The sequence below is a fragment of the Danio rerio genome, chromosome 3, assembly GCF_049306965.1.
Source record: "Danio rerio strain Tuebingen ecotype United States chromosome 3, GRCz12tu, whole genome shotgun sequence".
Classification (NCBI taxonomy): Eukaryota; Metazoa; Chordata; class Actinopteri; order Cypriniformes; family Danionidae; genus Danio; species Danio rerio.
The window spans coordinates 56,679,004-56,700,455 of record NC_133178.1 but is presented as its reverse complement, the minus strand read 5'-3'; the positions used below and the strand labels follow the sequence as shown (position 1 = coordinate 56,700,455).

Genomic DNA, 21,452 nt, shown 5'->3' with positions numbered 1-21,452 from the left:
GTGTTGTGTTATTTAGTGTTAGGATTAGGGTCACTTTGTGTTAGGGTTCAGGGTCTAGGGTTATTTAGGGCCTACTCAAACTATGCATTCCGAACTGTGCCAAGGCCCGTTTCCCGGATCGTTTAAGAAGTGTGAGTACGCTGAATTGGGCTCAGTTGATATACAGCTGAGCGTGGTTCACTTGGGCTTTGGGGCAGTACGCTTGTGTGTGAGCCTGAAACTGAAAGCGAGACATGACTTTTAAGGGACTGTTTCATGTGGATTTATAAATCAATCCTAACGTTCAACGAACGCAGACTGTTGTAGTTTATTAAAGACGCAAACTCCTCACTGCACCACAGCTGCCCCTTCAGCAAACCTCCTAATTCCTGCAGCACGAGGACTTTATGGTAGTTTATGAACGTCAAAAGAGGCTGATCTATTTGGTAATTTAATATTTATTTAATATAAAGCAATGTTTTCTTGTTGCTTTTAAATAGGCCAACCCTGATTTATAGAAAGTAGTAAAACCAGTCTTTTATGCAAAATAACTGCGGCACTCAACACTTTAGTTTGTGGAAAACAGTAATCAAAATGATAAAACACCCATTAAAGAAAGATTACAACGAAAATATCTGAAGGTTAGGCTACAACAAAAGCACAGAGTGAACAAGCCCTTTCTTTAAATAACGTAAGCACATCTAGGTTAATGACAAACACACTGTTTTTTATCGAACACAAATAAATTGAATTAATGTGTCCACTATTGTCCAGCTCTTGTAAACCTTTTATCAACCGTATACTTTATGAAATGTTAGGGTTATGCCAGCGAGGGCATTCAAACATTGACCACTTGGTTTTTACAATAGACATTTTTCGATCCGAATACAGCACAATTCCAGTGTCACGTCAGTAACAGTTGTCAAGCTCTGAATGTTGTGTGTTTTGTGCTGCGGTCACGGCTGCTGTTTAGTTTCTTCCCTTCATGCCCGCAGGTCTTTCAGTCTGCTATTTCTGTCTACTGCGCACACACATTCTCATTAATGATCTTACTCATATTCTCACTAACGCAATGTTCATATAAACACATGCATCTTAAGAACACAAAACACCACAACACAGACATACACACACTATTCAAACCTAGGCTGCCATGTTTATCGAGCACTCAATGCTAAACATCCATTTAAATCATCCATTTTTACATCCATCTGATTGTAGTGCTTGCCTTGAGGGCTTCTGGTTTAAAGGGCATTTTTAATCAGTTCACGCAATTGGAATTAACTTGAGCTGCGGAGTGCATCTCTTCCGGCCGCCTGCAGGTGGCAGTAAAGATCTAAACTTTTATCGAACGGCCTCAGATCAGGTCCTCTCCAAGGACGCTGATTTCTATTCAAGATCCTGTACCATAATAAATGTGTCTGCTCCGAGTGTCCAAAACCATACTCAATGTCTTGTAAGCATTTTTCTGCACCTGCACATGCACACAGAATTCAGCCAGCAGCACATGAAAAATTCACCACTCGCAATTCGCCGGCAATACAAACTACACAAAACATTATTTACTACATGAAAATTTCCCAGAACCATTAAAAAAAAAAAAAAAAAAAAATACAGAGCTCATCCTGAAATGAACCAGTTTAACATTATTTCTTCTGTATTACAATACAAAGGCAATGTTAAATTTGGCTTTTTTTTACACATAAAAGCTTGTTCTTTGATCCTTCAGACTAGATTTGCATGTAGCTTATGATGCTTAAAAAAAAAAAAAAAACTTAAAAAAATGAAAATAAAAACTGATTTGATAAATACGTGCTGTTAATGTTTTTTTTTTTTTTGAGCTGTGAAAATGTCCTTTTTGCAAAAAAAAGCACCTTTTTTTCAAACATTCTTGTCACATATTATGGATTTAATCAAGGCATTATCAAGGTATTGCAAATCAAGGTATTGTAAATTGTGCTGATATACATCACCGATTTAACCTATATGATGCATAGATCTTTTAGACTTTATCAAAACAAGCTGTTAGCAAAATCTGTTCAATGTGATGTCACACATTGTACAGGCCCCGCCCATATTTTTTTTAATGGACACTACAGTGTTGTGTATGTTGTATACCGTCTGCGATTGTACTGATGCTGGAGTTTCTGTTGCAAACAAACATTTCTCCTGGGCCAGTAAGGTGGTTTGTGGTTTGATAAAAGAAAGAACATATCTGCGCATGTGTATGTGTTACTGATATACACTCAGGCAGAGGTGGGAGTAAGTCACACATGTGCAGATCACAAGCAAGTCTCAAGTCATAACCTTCAAGTCTCAAGCAAGTCAAGTCAATTTTTGTCAGACTCACGTCAAGTCACTGCTTATTTCAAGTAACGTCAAGTCAAGTCGTAGCTTGGTCTAGCAAGTAACTTTCTAGTCAATCTAATTATATACACACACACACACACACACACACACACACATATATATATATATATATATATATATATATATATATATATATATATATATATATATATATATATTTTATATATATATACACACACACACACACACACACACACACACATATATATATATATATATATATATATACATACACACACACACACACACACACACACACACACACACAGAGTATATGCTGTATGTAAACTGTCATTTGAAATGACACTTTCATCACTAGTGAATCAGATGGCTTTTTGCTCAGGGGAATGTGTGCTTACTTCAAAGCCATTGAAAGATTATTCTATTAATTAAACGAGACCCTAAATGACAAAACCAATCCTAAAGTGCACAGGTACAATTTTGGGGAAAAAATTATTGAATGAAAATTATCATTTTTTCTTTATTACATCTTCCTCAAAGACATTTTGTACATTTTAATAACTTCAATAAAAAAAGGTTTTGATTTGTAATATGAATTGCTAAGAATAACTCTAAAGGCAATTTTGAACCTTTAGATTCCAGATAATACATTTAGCCCATTTCAAACATACGTTACAGACAGGTTTTGAGATCCATGGTCTGAAATGGTTTCTTGTTTTGCCAAACCTAATTCTTATTTTTTTTCCCCCCAGATAAATAGTTTTTAAAAAGATACATGCGAGTAAAAAAAATGGAATATAGCATTTAACAGATTATTTTAATGTAATCTTTTTTGGATTAAACTTAACCCCTAACATGTCAAAAACGTACATTTTAAACGTTAGCATACAAATACAATACTATCAGTGCTTCTCACAGGTTTGAAATATACTTGGAGTGGTAGCCGGATTGAAACACACCTTTTACCCACATCACATAAATCGTTATCTATATGCGACAAACAAAACAAAATTATTTATTATGAAAATGGTTACATTCAATGGGTTAAAGTAAAAAAAAAAAAAAAAAAAACTGTTAAAAAAAGACATCCACTTTCTCTTACCTATTCAGGAGCAATGTGCACCGCTGACAAGTCAAATCTGTTTTTCTCTCTTTCAAGTTCAAAGCAAACTTGAATGCAAAAGCATTTTACATTTATATATATATATATATATATATATATATATATATATATATATATATATATATATATATATATATATAAATAGCCTATGTATTAGCCTAATGACATCATCAAATTAATAAAATAGACAGTAAATGAGAAATACATGACAGAAAAAGGAATAAAAACACAATATGTCTAGAAATATTCAGAAATAATCATATTTGCAAGATTTAAACATGTAGATTATTTAAAGAATGCTAATGCTTTGACTACTAATGGTGATGTATATTTTTTTCAGCCAGTTAAAACGAGTAAGGAGGGAGGATTTTCCACTGTATCGATCGCGGATGTTTGGTTAAATTAGGCGGATACAAAACAGTGTAGAATAATGATAATAGGCCTAACTGTAAAAAAATGTTTCACTAAATATACTTAGACGGCCCGCCCAAGTGTGGCAAACACTGAGTCAGACTAAATTGTTACGATCGGTAAGGGAAAAAAAGGAGTGCAGACCCAATTGCAGAAAAAATGTAGAAATATTTATTATAAACTACAAATAAAAATAAAAGGCAAAACAAAACTACCCCGAAGGGGAAAACATGAATTAAAAAGGCAAAAACAAACTTGACAGGGCTGGCAGGACAAAACAGGACTGGAGACAACAAGACAGGGTAATATTGACGACGAACTGGCAAAGGACTGAAAACATGAGGGGGATTATAAAGCAAAAAGTAAATTGACACACAGGTGAACATGACAAACTAATAATGAGTAAACAAGGAGGGTGGGACTAGACAATAGACGGGAGAGCGCATGACACAGAGAGACAATACAAGCCATGCGCTCACATAACACAACACTGAAGCACACGACAAAAGCACGTGACCACAATGTAAACACAGAGCCATGTGCTTTGACAAAAGACGCAAGACACGAGCACACGATGAATGAAAGCACTCACCGTGCGCTCACACACGCAGCGTGCATGCTTCATCCCAGCGCCGACCAAAACCGAAACCAACAAGACTGAGACGCTGGGAATGAAACACCACGCTGCTGACAGACGAAAACACAAACACGAGTACTAGAGCGCACGCGTCTGAGGGACGCAGAGCGCGCGCGAGGCCGCGTCAAGCAGGAGCGCGCACACTCTGCGTACACCCACGACGGCGCGCACGCACACAGAGACAGAAACAGGACTCAGGAATCAGAGCTCTGCCACCAAAACAAGAATTTACAAGACCAAACTGACAGAACCCTGACATAAATAGTATAAACTTTGATTAGACGTCTTGTTTGTAATCTTTAAACCTGTAAAATACGCTATCTTTGGCAGAGAGCCTTTCATTTTTTTCATCACCGCATTATCCGATGGCCGAATACCGAATGAATTTTTTTTTTCGAGTCATTTAAGTCAAGTCCAGGTCAAGTCTCAAGTCATGACAGCCGAGTCCAAGTCAAGTCGAGTCTTTTTTATTTATTTGTCAAGCAAGTCTCAAGTCCTACATTTTGTGACTTATGTCTGACCTGAGTCAAGTCATGTGACTCAAGTCCCCCAACTCTGCTCACAGGCCACTTTATTAGGACCTTACTAGTGCCGGGTTGAACCCTCTTTTGTACAGTGGCCGAGAGAGCTTAACGTGCTGCAATTTAAGAAAGCTCATGCAATTACATAAAACACCAGAAAAAAAAAGAAATGATGTGCATAATTTGACAGCACACGTGTTGCAAATTGGTCACAACACAAACAACAGAAGAAATGTGCTGCAAATTGGTCACAACACTTGCAAATATCCACGTAACACAGCGGAAATGTTTCAAGAGGATCCAAAAACATGATGGACCCTGCTGAGATATGGATGTGTTATGTTGTTGTGTAATCAGGATATTAAAGTAAACGAAAAACAATTCTCATTTCAAAGACCACAATCACTTCACTGAGCAACAGTCACGGCATAATAAAACATCCATATAAGTGTTGTGCTGCCAAATTGATGAAGATCATTTCTTCATTTGCTGGTGTTTTTTGTAACTATGTGTGCTTTCATAAATTTCAGCGCATGAAGCTCTCTTGGCCACTGTACTTTTGCCTTCAGAACTTTCTTAATCTTTTGTGACAGATTCAACAAGGTACCGGACATATTCCTCAGAGATTTTGCTCCATATTGACATGATAGCATCACGTAGCTGCTACAGATTTGTCGGCTGCATATTCATGGTGCGAATCTCCCGTTCCACCACATCCCAAAGGTGCTCTACTGGATCGAAACCTGGTGACTGTGGAGGCCATTTGAGTACAGTGAACTCATTGTCATATTCAAGAAATCAGTCTGAGATGATGTATGCTTTATGACAAGGTGTGTTGTCCAGCTGGAAGTAGCCATGAGTGGATGGGTACACTAGTCATAAAGGGATGGACATGGTGGGCAACAATACTAGGTAGGCTGGGCCGTTGACACAATGCTCAGCTGGTGCTAATCGGCAAGACAATATTCCCCACACCATCTAACCACCACCAGCACCCTGAACCATTAATACAAGGCAAGATGGATCCATGCTTTCATGTTGTTGACGCCAAATTCTGACCATACCATCCGAATGTTGCTGCAGAAATCGAGACTCATCAGACCAGGCAACATATTTTTCCCAATCTTCTATTGTCCAATTTTGCCTGTGCGAATGGTAGCCTCAGTTTCCTGTTCTTAGCTGACAGAAATGGCACCCGGTGTGATCTTCTGCTGCTGCAGCCCATCCGCCCTAAAGTTCAAAGCATTCAGAGATGCTCTTCTACATACCTCGGATGTAGTGGTTAGTTGAGTTACTGTTGCCTTTCTATCAGCTCGAAACAGTCTGGCTTCTCTGACCTATGGAATAAACAAGACATTTGCGCTCACTGGATATTTTTTCTTTTTCTCTGTGAACACTAAAGATGGTTGTGCCTGAAAATCCCAATAGATCAGCAGTTTCTGAAATACTCAGACCAGCCCGTCTGGCCCTAACAACAATAATGTCACGTTCAAAGTCACTTAAATCACCTATTTCCCCATTCTGCTGCTCGGTTTGAACTAGAGCAGATCGTATTGACCATGTCTATATGCCTAAATCCACAGAGTTGATGTCGTGATTGGCTGATTAGAAATTTGCATTAACAAGCAGTTGGACAGGTATTGACCTTATTCTAAAATGTTTTAGAACGTCCGATTCAGTCGCCTATGGGAGAAATGACTAGGAATAATATATATATATATATATATATATATATATATATATATATATATATATATATATATATATATATATATATATATAATGACTGGATAGCTCATTTGTGTTCTAAACTACCAAGATGCACTAGCTACGCTTACATCCATCTATTTTATGCACATTTTGGAACATTGCATCAAAATTGCATAAAAAATCTTAATGGAAAAGCCAAGATGCACACAAATTGTAATAGGATTTACATTTTACAACAATAATGGACAAACCAGCAGATTGACCACATAATAAAATATCTGAAATCCCTTAGTCAAAGTCTCTCATCAAAGTATTATTATGTCAAGGAACTGTCTTGAGCGGCAAGTAGAACATAAATTGCCATCCATTCTTCATACACCAAATCTTTCTAAAGAAAATATTTACACAAAAAATATCCACGTATTGCTGCATGAAACCAAAAATACATACAGTTGAAGTCAAAATGATCCACCCTCCTGAGATTTTTTTATTATTTTAAATTATTTCCCAAATGATGTTTAACAGAGCAAGGCTTTGTTCACAGTATTACCTGTAATATTTTCCCTTCTGTAGAAAGTCTTATTTGTTTTATTTCAGCTAGAATAAAAGCAGTTTTAATTTTTATAACAATTAACAATTAACAGTTTTAAGGTCAATATTATTAGCAACTTTTTATAACCCTAACTTGCCTAATTAACCTAATTATCACAGTTAAGCCTTTGATTGCACTTTAAGCTGAATACTATTATTTGGAAAAAAATATCTAGTTAAATTTATGTGCTGTCATTATGGCAAAGATAAAATTAGTAAAAAAATAACTATTAAAACTATTGTGTTTAGAGGTTATAGAAATTGGGGGGAAATATACAGGAGGTCTAATAAATCAGCAGGACTAATAATTCTCACTTTAATTACATTTAAAATTTGTAACAATTATTACAATTATTATAGCATATATATATATATATATATATATATATATATATATATATATATATATATATATATATATATATATATATTTCAAAGTGTGCTTTAAATGCTTTAAAAGTAAGTTAAATCTTTGTAGACTATAAATATTTACTTGAAAAAAATGCGGGCAATTATAGATTAATTTTATTTTAAAAAAAATATTCTATTAATCTCATTTTTTATTTCAACTATAGGGGTGCGGCTAGGTAGGGGGCCTACAAAACATTGTGCCCAGGGGCCATTGAATTCTTAATCCGGGCCTGCTCACTACTCTTGGATCCTTTAAAAATGTTTGAATTACTGTTATACTTTGCATCTTTTGGTAGTTGCTTGCTAATTACAACGAATCCGCAAAGTAATGCGCAAAGCATTGCATGTGTAGCATTCATTGAGTCCACAAAAACCATGCAATGATGCTTGTTTCAGTGCTGCCAGCCCTCATAATTTTCATCCCACACCATAAACAATTTTTTAGATCCGCCCCTGAAAGATGGCTCTTTGTATTTCCCAAAAGATAACAGATTTACGTGAGGGTGAAAAACTACAGGCTGTTCATTTTAGTGTGATCTCCCAAATCACAGTAGATTTGACTCCTCACAATCACAATCGTAATGCATCTGTATGCGTGTCAGGTTAACACTGCAGCTGAGCTGCATACAGATCAGTGCGGATAGTAAATGCTTTGTGCGTGTGGGATCTTACGGCAGAAATCCCTGTGCAACGGCTGCAACATGCGAGGTCCATCTCGCTTTCCCTCCGCCAGCTCTTAACTCCTGGCCAAATCCAGCTAAATAATGCAGCCGGCCTTGCCAGCGCTGGGTCCTGCAGCGTCACAGCACCCTGAACACATCACCTCCCATTACGTGTTCGGAGAAATATTAGTGCTGTGATGCAGGCTGGTTACGCATTTATCCATGTGTTGCAAACAGACAGTGACAGAACTGAATGAGGGATGACTGAGGCCACTGCCTGGTTAAACTTGTCTCTGTGTTTTATGCCAACGTTACCTTTCCGATGATAAATATGTCTGAAATGGCAGCATTATTGAGCTGGTGCTCAGCGGGGAACCGGATGTTCTGTGAGATGAAGCACTTTGGTTGCAGAAGAGGTTTTGAGAGCTGATGCTAGTGTGTAATTTCCGTTTATGAGTGATGGGTGAGAGTATAAGCTTAAAGCTGGAGTCTGTCATTTTTATTTATTTATTTACTTTTTTTTTCATTTCAGTATCAATATATTCAATAGTGTTTCCTTTGGCAGGTTAATGTATAGAGTCAACTCTTAGGGCTCTATTTTGACGGTCCATGCAAAGAGCGCAAAACGCAGGGCGCAAACGCTTTCAGGGCGTGTCAGAACGCATTTTTGCTAATTTACGGACGGGAAAATGCGCTCTGCGCCAAGGAGCATGGGCTAAAAGGGTTGAGTTTATTTTCTTGATGAATTATAGGTGTGTTTTGAGAATAAACCAATAAGAGTCTCATCTCCCATTCCCTTTAAGACCTAGCTGCGTCGCGCCAAGAGCGCATTCGCTATTTACAGGACAGAAAGTGAGTCTAAATGGAAAAAATGAGTATTTCACAAGCAAACAGTTAAAAGTTGACAGTTTTTTTTAACAGAAAACTGTTAAACAGAGCATCTACTGCGTGAGAATGAGACATAATGGAACTACTTTCACCTTCGCTCTTGGATAGGGAAACCTTTATGCACAGACATCAATTAGCCTATAAATAATTAATTTCATTTGTTAAGCGCAAATATTTGTTTTAAAACTATTTCTAAATTCTGTTCTAATTTCTAGAAAACGAATAAATGAACAATAATGACCAAATGTGGTCAAAATACTGAGTTATTTCCAAATACACTTGCCATGCCCCATATGGTCTAAAACTTGACAGGTGGGCAAATCTAAGCTTCTTTTAATAAAAAAATATAAATATGGATATAATAAATAATACTGCTAATAATAATAACATTATACAAAAGCAAATTGTTATGAATGAACTGAAAAAGCCTCCCGAGATGAAGAAGACATAAAAGCAGTGATTTTTCATATTTATGTAGACTAAAAATTAATATGTTTTGTAATATTTTAATCTTTTATATTTATATTCTATATCTATTCTTATTATATCCTATATATATCCTTAATATTAAAATTTTTTCATATGTAAAGATATTTGCCTATTGCTCTCTTGTGCGTATTAAGCAGTGCGTAAGCGAGGCGCAACTCTGTGCCAGAGTTTAGACCGGGTTTGTTTTGGTCTAATGAAAAATCTATTATAGTAACTCAAAATAGCAACGCGCCAGCGGTCCGCCTCAGAACGCCTTCCTTTTTAGACCAAAACGCCTATGGATGCAAAAATGAGCGCTAATGCATTTGATATTTAAACAGCGTAGCGCAACGCCTCAAAATGACTCTTGCGCCAAGCTGAAACTACCAAAAGACTATTGCACCGCGCCTTGCGCCACACTGCGCCGGGTGTATGATAGGGCCCTATAATATAATATAATATAATATAATATAATATAATATAATATAATATAATATAATATAATATAATATAATATAATATAATATAATAGATAGTAGTAGACCAACTCAGAGTTAAGCGTGCACACCACGACTATAAAAAGGCATTATCAATAGAGCGCAGATATTACGCAGGATCATTGCAACATCTGAAAAAAAAGAGATCAGCATTTCTTTCTCCAGCTGAACTTATATATAGCGAGTATGAGGATAAATTTACAAAAGCAACACCACTGCAATAGTGAAACAGAGACAGCGTGGGAAAACAGCTGCTCAAGTTAATGCGTAATTTGACATGTAAAGTATTTCAATATTCAAGTATAATAAAATAAGTAATGTTATGTGTGATGTTCATAACATTTTTACACACGTTACCATTTTTATATCCGTTTTAATAGATTTAAAAGTGGACTTGTGTGTCGGCATTTTTTATGGATCAAGTGATAGAGGTTGATATGACATTTAGAATGTAGGCAGAACTAAACAATAATTTTTAGAAAGAATAATCATTTCATTAATCTAGTAACAGTATGTCTCGAAGGACAGTAAATTTAAGCTAATCATTTATTAAAAAAAGATAAGCCATTCTTGTACGTGACTTTGTTCTTTGTGTGATTGAAATGTAGGAATTAGCAGTTTCCATCCAAATATATTATTTAAATTTAAGTGCAAAACTGTAATAACACATAACAGACGTGCAAATAAAGCAGCGCTTCCATCCAATGAGTCAAAGAGAACAAAATCATCACTTCCTGATTAAACTGGCACCAAATATCAACAGTAAAAACTAAATTTACTGTGGTAGAAGAAGCTGCAATCTTTTCTTTATTTAATAAATTTACTTGCACCTCAGAGGACAATGCTGACACACAATGAACACAGGGGGGCATTTAAAGCCATGAGATGCGGAAAACAGACGCTCTTGACATGCTCCAGATGCTCTGAGGTCAATAATAATATACATTAACACTGAAACGGTAAGGCATTTTAGAATGGCCAAAACAACATTTCAGATGTTTCACAGTGTGCTCAGCCTGCTGGTTTGTCCATTCACACACACTTTCATCATCGTATGATCTCTTATAACAAACCTTTTTTTAATGCACATACTGGAATTTGTTTAGTAAAAGTGTTTCCATCATAGATTAGGCGCATCTTATTGAATAAAAGTTTATCCTACTCAGTTACCCTGCTTTCTTGAGTTTGACAAACCTGCCATTTTTAAAAGGAAAACCCAGAGTTTCTTTCATTTCAGGGTTAAAATACTTTTCAATTAACCTCCTTTCTAAAATGAACCCAAGATCAAAGTCCAAAAATGCAACCCAGGCTCATACATAGATAATGTATTATTTATCTATACCTAAATATCTTACTTAAATGCATAAAACTGTTTAATAAAGTATTATTGGCTATTTTCATTGAGAAATGGATAATTGGGCAAATTACGACATACAATAACATGCTGTGGAGTTTGAAGGCATGAGACGCGGAACACAGACGCTCTTAATTCTAGAGGTAATTAACAATATATTAAATCTAATACTGAAGTGGTTAAGACATTTTAGAACAGGGGTCACCAATCTCGGTCCTGGAGGGCTGGTGTCCCTGCAGGATTTAACTCCAACTTGCCTCAACACACCAGCCTGGGTGTTTCAACTATACTTAGTAAGACCTTGATTAGCTTGTTCAGGTGTGTTTGATTAGGGTTAGAGCTAAAATCTTCAGGACACCGGCCCTCCAGGATCAAGTTTGGTGACCACTGTTTTAGAATGTCCAAATCAACATTTCAAATGCTTTACAATGTGCTCAGTCTGCTGGTTTGTCCATTAACACACATTCTATCATCACATGATCTCGTAACAAAATCGCATGACTTTTTTTAATAAGCATACTGGAATTTGTTTGGTAAAAGTGTTTCCATCGCAGTTTATGTGCATCTTTTCTTATACAATAAAAAGTTTATCCTACTCAGTTACTCAGTTTTTTTATGTGCATTTTCAAAATGTAAGCACATAATGGCGTTTCCATCAACAGTTTTTATGTGCATATCCAAAATGAGCATAAAAATAGGTGTATAGAAACATACCTATTGACCCATACCTTACACATTAACCCACCCTTAAACCTACCCATCCCACCAAACCTGTCCCTAAACATATCCATAACCCTCCTCAATTGCACCAGAAGTCTTGTCCAAAACACTATGTACACAATTAGCATATTGTACTTATCATTAATTTTATTTTTTGAAGTACGTATCTAGTTAAGTTTGCTTTATATAAAATGTAAACATTTGTTTGAGAACTGATGGAAGACTGGTATTAAAATTACAATGGTATAAATGTATATAATTTGATAAGGGTCTGATTACATATATTCAAAATTTGAAATAGAAACATTGCAATATGACCCTTATGTCCACAAAAATTTAAGTTGGTTCAGAATAAAATGTCAAAAATTTACATGCAATACTAAAAATGGTCATACTTTAATTCACAACCCGGGCTCATTGTGGAAATGTAGCCCCGCGGACGTTTCTGCGGACCGCGAGATATGTCCCGGGAGGTACGTATTCGAGCCGTTTTTGTTTTCGCGGATCCGCAAGAGGCCGATGTGCGCGCTTTTTCGCGCCCGCGCCATTCTCGCACGAAAACCCGCCAGATCGGCCAATTCGGCTGCCCTCCTCTTCCTCCTCCTCCTCCTCCTTCCCTAAACCCGAGCGATGGTTTGCAAAAGCCGTCCAGAAAAAAAAAAAGCAAAAGCCCTCGTCTTCGATTTCGACCGCGTTTTCGGATCCCGCCGCGTTCTCGCCCTTATTTTTCGGGTTCTGTTTTTCGTCTTACCTGATTTCCGGAACCGCTATTCCCCGGACTCAATCCCGGTCGTCGTCCACCGCGGCCGGCTCCTTCTCCTCCTGCGGGGCCTCCGCTCCGCCAACGCAACGCTGTGAGCTAAGCAGACAAACTGGTTGCATCGGGAAAGCCCTCCACTCGGAGGCGAGCCATCGGCCGGCGAACGCGAAGAGGAGGAGCGAAAAAAACTAAACGCGTCCATACGTACCTCCGGCCACGTAAATCGCGGTCTCCAGAAACGTCCGCGTGGCTACGTTTCCAGAATGAGCTTGGGTTGTTAATTTAACTTACAATTCTCACTATTAACAAACAATGAATTAAGCCTTTTACCTCAATGAACTCCTAATTAGCAGCTTATTAGTCGAGTTTAGTTATGGGGTAGGATTAGGGTTGAACAATAACACCATACTTTATAAGAAGTAATAAACCGATTATACCTTAATTGTAGACAGGTAATAAGGCAGTGGTTTATATTCTGAATTGTTACATAAACTAAAATGTTACCCTGGAAAAAAAAAATCTAATTATCTAATCTAAATAGTAAAATAGGTCACACTTTACAATAAGGTTTATTATTTAATGTTAATTAATGCATTTACTAACATGAACAAACAATGAACAATACATTTACTACAGTTTTTATTGATGTTAGTTAATGCTGGTTAATGAAAATACAGTAGTTCTTTATTAGTTCACGTTAACTCATGGTGCATTAACTAATGTTAACAAGCATGGACTTGAATGTTAATAATGCATTAGTAAAGGATTAATTATGATTAATAAATGCTTTACAGGTGTTGTTCATGATTAGTTAATGTTAGTAAATGCATTAACTAATGAACCTTATTGTAAAGTGTTACCGTAAAATAATACTAAATCTAGTTCTTTTTTTTCCCAAAGGAAATGCATTACACTGTGGGATACATCATTCACCACTTTGTGCTTAGTGGGATACCATGAATACAGTCGGTCATCTAAAAGTACACTACATATACACACAATTAGCATATTTTTCACATTATATGGCTAAATAATAAGATTACCATGGTGGTAGCGTGCTGTTCCAGATTTAGCCAATCGTTTTTTGCAAGTGGCAGATAAATTAGTTCACCTTTAAAGAGTACAAAAACAGCCTTGTTAATCATTCAAAATGTGCTTTTTTTATCCTCTAGTCTCCCATACACACATGCTCCAGCTCACACATGCACACACAAACACACAGCGCTCTGGCCAAAACATGAATGTGAGTCTCATCTCCTCACATCCTTTGCCAATATGGCTGGACGCTGCTGGGACACACAAGCATCCCGACTTGTGCTATTTATGACCAGTCCTTCAGTATGCCATGACCAGTCAGCAGACACCAGAGAAAGAGAGAGAGGAGAAGAGGTCTTTCAAGCGAGCCGAATGCCAAACTGTCTCTCTAGGTGAGAATAAGACTGCTCGGTCTCCCCATTGAGTTAATGATGCTGCGCACATTCATCTCACAACCGATTACAATGATCACCGTTCGCATTTTCCGCGCCTCAATGACCCAATTACACCCACAGCCACGGAGATTAATTCTGTGAATAACATTCCCCGCGAACACTGACTCGACACGCTGACCCTTCCCGCTGATCTCAACTAATCAAACATTCGTTCTGCGGAGGGGAATGAAAAAAATCCCTCTCCGTTCTTGTAATTTGACTAATTACTGACAGAAAATTGGGTGTCTTAAGCCTGAGCGAGAGGAAGCCGGGGCCACGAGAAGGCCTGTTAATTGAGGTTACCCCACACGGTTACGGATGTCGTCTAAACGCCCGTCTGCCTGATTCGGCCTTGACGTCTTCTTTGACAATAATTGGCTTTTCAATTTAAAGCTGAATGAAAAAGCTACTCTCCATTTGAGCTGGTCTCATTCTCTTTAAACGGAGCTATATTCTGGAATGGAAGTAAACCCTTAACCTGCAAATGGCTGAGAGTTTCTATCGGGCTTTTCGAGCAGGGCACCTACTGCTCATTGAAACATGACAGGATGTTACTTTCGGTGATCCAATTTTTAAACAGGGGATGAAAAGTGGTGTAAGCTTTTCTGCAAGCTTTTCAAGACTGTTCTTAGAGGTTCATTTGTGCTGAATAAACCGGATCGGACATATATTAAGTGCATCCCCTTGTACACTGCAAAAAAATATGCTTTTCTTAGAGTTTTAGTCTTGTTTCTAGTCCAAATATCTAAAAATTCTTAAATCACGAAGCATTTTAGAGACAAGTAAAATTATTGTCTTGTTTTCAGATATAATGTGTATATAATAAGCAAAATAATCTTATTTCAAAATGAAAACAAGATTATTTTGCTTAAAACATTGGCAAATTTCTGTGTGGAGTTTGCATGTTCTCCCTGCTCCGGTTTTCCCGGTTTCCCCCACAAAGACATGCGCTATAGGTGAATTGGTTAAGCTAAATTGGCTGTAGTGTAAATGTTTGAATGAGAGTGTATGGGTGTTTCCCAGTGATAAGTTGCAGCTGGAAGGGTATCCGCTGTGTATAACATATGCTGGATAAGTTGGTTTTTCATTCAGCCGTGTCGACCCCAGAATAATAAAGGGACTATGCCGAAAAGAAAATGAAAGAGTGAATGAACATTACCAAATTATTTAGTGTAAGGAAAATTCACTTAATTTTTACTCATACGTTTTTTTATAAATGGATTTTATGGCAAATTACACTAATTATATTTAAAATATTACAGATAGTATAAACTTACAAACAAATAAAAAGGTACATAATCATGTGGCTTAACAAAAGCTACAATTGTACAATCTGTATCACACAATATACTCTACTTTGAACTTAGGAAAGGCAAATAATCAATTTATTGGAACAAGGACTCGATATCTGACAATAAAACATGTTCTTAGATATATTTCCTAAATGGATCCTAAACATTTCTTAAACTGGTTAGATCAGAGATGTCCCATCTAAGTCCCGCAGGCCAAAGTTGGCCCACGGTAACCTTTGATTTGGCCCCCAATCCCATCTGAGAAAAGAGGAAGACTAAGTATGTTTACATGGACACCAATGATTCGATTTTAATGCGATTAAGACAATACTCTGATAAAGAGTCAAGCATGTAAACAGCCATTTTTGATTTATTTGATCAGATTAAGGTCATAATCGAACTAAAGAGTAAATCGAATTAAGACATGTGGAGTATTTTGATTTTAGTCAACACCGGCATCATGAAATGCAGAGGTTTTTTCTTCCATTCAGCATTTGGTATGAACTTCCACTCTTCCAGCAGTTCATAGTTGCAAACTCTGGAGGTAATGGTGACGCAATAACGTTATCGAAGTACGCACTATAACATGTAAAACGGTACCTTGAAAGGATTATTAAAAAAGCAACTGATGTAAATGCTTTAATCTCATTATTGTCTTAATTAGGTTAAGGTAAATAATTTGATTACTGATATCCATGTAAATGTAGTCATTGATGAGGACCCTATTCCTGGAGATCTACCTTCCTGCAGATTTCAGCTCCAATCCTGATCAATCACACCTGAACCAATTGATTAGGACCTGAACAGCAGTTGATAATTACAGGCAGGTGTGTTTGATATGGGTTGCAACTAAAATCTGCAGGAAGGTAAATCTCCAGAAACAAGGCTGATCACCCCTGGTTTAGAGATCATTTCAAATCTAATGTAATATTTTGTTTTATTCCTAAAAGCTAACTGAAATTAAATGTTTCAATAATTTTATGTAAATTAATCATAAAATGCACATTAAATGTGCATGCTATACTGTCACCTGATGGATAGAGGACAATGCAGAGACTTTGAGCCAATGACTGTAAAAAATATGGACGACGCGACAGCCCCTTTTCCCATTGAACGCCTTGAGGGCAAAACGCCTGCTTGACGGGCACAAACTGCCGCAAAAGACTGCTGAAATTGGAGCCTTGACATGCGCAGAAGGACTGTCTGATGGAGCCAGAGGAGGAGCCGCGAAAATGAGCGGAGTCGAGCTTCTAACCAAACGCTTTATGTAAAATCAACCACGCCCCCGAACTTCTTAGCATGCGTTTGCTGTCATATTAACACAAATGGATGTCATAACGTTAACAAATATGAGGGGTTTATATATTCAAATCGCGCCAGCTCCGGGCCGCAGCGCATAACCTACTCACGGCGTCGCGGGCTAATTCCGGCTCGCATGCGGCAGCGCTGGCTCGCTCGGCCGTCGCATCTGGCTCGTTTGACTCGGCTGGAATCGGGCAGTGAGTCCAGGCATCCGGAGTAGGTCCAGCAGAGGTAGTCAGTCTGAGCTCTGAGGGGTGAGTCTCTGGCAGGCGAGAATCTAGCCGGAACTGGCCCGAGTGTGTTTTGCTATCTGGGTGGTTAGGCGTGTATAAGCAAACTAATAAAGCCCGAAAAAAGCCCTGACCTTAGCGAATAAACAGTGTTCCACCAGGATCATGTATGTCAGAAACTGTAGTTTACTGCTGAACTCATTTTATCATGGTAAAATAACACAGAAATCGAATAATAACACTTCAGACTCCTGCCGAAGATCAGACAGTCTGCTTTGAGAAACTGTCAATCACAGCTGTCAATCACGATGACACGCCCAGCATTAAATTACTGCTAAAAACAAACTGTTTAAAAAAATGAAGATCTGCACCTATTTCAGCACAATAATCAGTGCCTTAATCGACCAGAACCATCTTTCGGGACATTTTATTGCAAGTGTAATAATTTTTATTTGGGCTTAAGTCTCCTTCATTAACACGGAGGAGGCGGGCTTTATGACTTGTACTGCAGCCAGCCCCCAGGGGGCGATCTAACGGCCGAGACCTTCACTCAAACGCAGGCTTGCGGCACACTTGCTTTGAGCAATTCATGGTATTGGCAATGGTAGATTTTTTATTTTTTTGAGTAGTGTATTCAGCTTTGAACTCCACTGTTCACTGTTAAGTTTTTTATTGCAATAAGTTACCTCGTTGAATCTATGCCACGAAGAATAAAGGCAGTTCTAAAGGCAAAAGGGGGTGCAACTCAATACTAGTAAGGTGTACCCAATAGAGTGTATGGGAGTGCATGAGTGGCTGGGGATTACATTCAGGATATGCATCAAAAAGTCTGCTTCTTGATTTAGGAATTGTTAGATATTTGGATTAAAACTCAGTAAGAAAAAAATAGTAAACTGAGTGAAAACTAAGTTATCATTTTAAAAGTTAAACTTTATTAGTTAAATTACAATTTAAAGTAATGTGTTTTTTTATCTCTATTTAAATTTTATGAAATAACTTAGAAATTAACCATGCCAACCCTAATGTAAAATAGTTTGGTATATTTTCCTTCGACCCACAGCTCATAATGATATTTGGTTTTTGGCGCTTTATATGAAAAAGTTTGGGCACCCCTGGGTTAGATAAACCTCTAGAAAGTGTAATTTGTTTTTCTAAGTTTAGGAAGAAGAGGACATCACAGATCCACTGTGTTGTATCTTTCTTTTTTAATCTAAGCAACATAGTTGTTTGGCCAGGAGTACAATACCAGCTATGCAATCAGATTGTGTCCTTGTAAGATTATATGACATGGGAAAAATCCCAAAAATGGCAATCAGTGAGCAAGAACTACATGCACTCATGCACTATGTACTTATGCACTCAACAGCATAGTATATACTATGCATCACAAATAGAGCACTAATGTTTTTTTACTAAGCGGAAATTCAACCTGTGTCCCTGATGACGTTTGACGGTTGCTAAATTACTGAAATAAATGAAATACCAAATAACACCGGCTGTGAATAATGCTGCATTCTCCATCGGGAGGTGCTATAATCACTCTCATAGGAGAAATTTGCTTTCACAATCCAAAATAAACGAAGTTATCTAACGTGTGTCCTATAGCTACGCCCCTTCCGCTACGTGAGCAAAGCTGCAGTCACTGAGTGCGTGAAGTGTCCAACATTGCACACTTCATTTTACCGGTCAAATGAGTGCATCATCCGGGTAATTTAAGTGCACTTAAAATATTTAACACTTAAGTGCACTTAACATTATTTTTAGAGTTTTCAGTGGAAACGCATTACTTACACTAATTATACTACAAAATGGCGTAGAATAGTGCATAAATATGCGATTTGGGATGCACCTATACACTCACTGGCTACTTTAAGTACACCTGTTCAACTGTTCGTCAATGCAAATTTTGTAATCAGCCACTCAAGCTAGTTTAAACTAAGCATCAGAAGAAATGTGAATTTAAAAAATGTGATTTAAGTGACTTTAAATGCGGCATGATTGTTGGCTACAATTCTAGGCTCAAATTCACACAGGCTCACTAAAATTAGGCAATAGAAGTTTGGAAAAAAATGTTGCCTGGTCTGATGAGTCTCAATTTCTGCTGCAATATTCGGATGGTGGAGTCAGAGTTTGGCATCAACAACATGATAGCATGGATATATCCTGCCTTGAATCAATATTTCAGGCTGGTGGTGGTAGCGTAATGTTGTGGGGGATCGTTTCTTGGCACACTTTGGGCCCATAAGTACCAACTGAGCAATGTTTCAAAGCCACAGCCTATATTGTTGCTGACCATGTCCATCCCTTTATGACCACAGTGTACCCATCTTTTGATGTCTTCTTCCACCAGGATAATGCACCATGTCATAAAGCATGAATCATCTCAGACTGGTTTGTTGAACATGACAAGGAGTTCACTGTACACAAATGGCTTCCACAGTCACCAGGTCTCAATCCAATAGAGCACCTTTGGTATGTGATGGAATGGGGGGATTCACATCATAAATGTGCAGCAGACAAATCTGCAGTAAATGCGTGATGCTATCATGTCAATATGGAGCAAAATCTCTGAGGAATATTTCCAATACCTCGTTGAATCTATGCCACGAAGGATTAAGGCAGTTCTAAAGGCAAAAGGGTACTATTCGGTACTAGTAAGGTGTACCTAATAGAGTGTATGGTAGTGCATGAATGGCTGTGGTGGAATTACAGCGATTACATGCAGGATATGCTTTAATAAGTCTGCTTCTTGATTTAGAAACTGTTAGATATTTGGAATAAAACTTAGTAAGAAAAAAATTGTAAACTAAGTAAAAACTAAGTAAGAAAACAGTGACCTGTATACGTAAAAAAAAAAAAAAAAAAAAAAGATTACCATAAAATTAATAATAATGGAATGTAGAAACAATAGGTTGTGGTGCTGTTTTTTTTTTTAGACCTCATGTGGTGAAAGCCTAGTTTTAATGTTGTTTACATGCCTAGCTGGTCTTTGAAATTTTCTTAAAGCAATCATGTGCATATTCAAACAACACCATTGCTGAGAAATTTATCTTAAAACTGAAAAAACAACAGCAACTGCCCTCATGAAAAGATATAGTAAATAATGGTAAACTATACTATAGTAAAGTACTTGAATTAATATATTGTTCTTTAATTGTTCTGGCAGCACAACATCTACAATAATATAAACAAATTACCAAATAATGTACTAATGTTTTGTATCACTAGGTTACTATACTATAATCATACTACAATATACCACAGTAAAAACTAAATCAAATGATCAAATCACTAAAGTTAATATGCTGTAGCATTCTTTATATAAGTATTGTAAATATATTATATGCAGTACAATGCACTTTCCTATAGTATGATTTAAAAACATTATAGTATAGCATATTTGACAAATTATAGTATTTTCATGTGTGTGTGTATTGGAATGTCTGTTTTCCTCCCATCAACTGGCTTAGCGGGTGTTCTGTCCTCCCATAATTATCTCCACAGGTTTTTAAATTTCAACAAAAAGATGTTGATTTTTAGAAGGTTGCGAGAATATGACATTGTGAATGGTAATATAGCAATATTTTAATAGGTGTTGTTAAAATAGTCATGCCAAAGGCTGATGCGTCTGATGTTGTAGAAAGCGACAAAATGCATTTCCATTCTAATTTACACTCTCAGAAATAAAGGTGCAAAATCTGTCACTGAGGCGGTACCTTTTCAAAATGTACATTTTTGTTCCTACCATGTATGTTTTTCATAGCGTAAGAGGCTAAATTATCATATGCATTTATTGATATGACAAAAAATGTCTTTTTGACTCAAGAAGGTCCATACTGACTCCAAAGGCAGATATAAGATCAGGGCATATATGTGGACTTTGGGGGTTTTTGCGATGTGGTCACATGTTGACTGGTCAGTTTGAATGTCTCAGCGTTTGGGCTTTTTAGTCACGTGGTCAAAAAAGATACAAAATAGTTGGTAAACTCTGCTCCGTCTCTTTTCCTACTCTCTCTTTTCCGTCTCTGTGCTTTCCTGCTTTGCTCCTCTCCTATCTTCTCTGGCTCTACTGCAATCAGGCTAACTTCCGGGCCTG

The 21,452-nt window shown here is 37.2% G+C and overlaps 1 protein-coding gene across 2 annotated transcripts in view; it reads right to left on the bottom strand.

Annotated features, from left to right (window-relative positions):
- olfm2a (olfactomedin 2a) overlaps nt 1-21,452 on the bottom strand; it is a 225,467-nt gene that overhangs the window by 74,406 nt on the left and 129,609 nt on the right.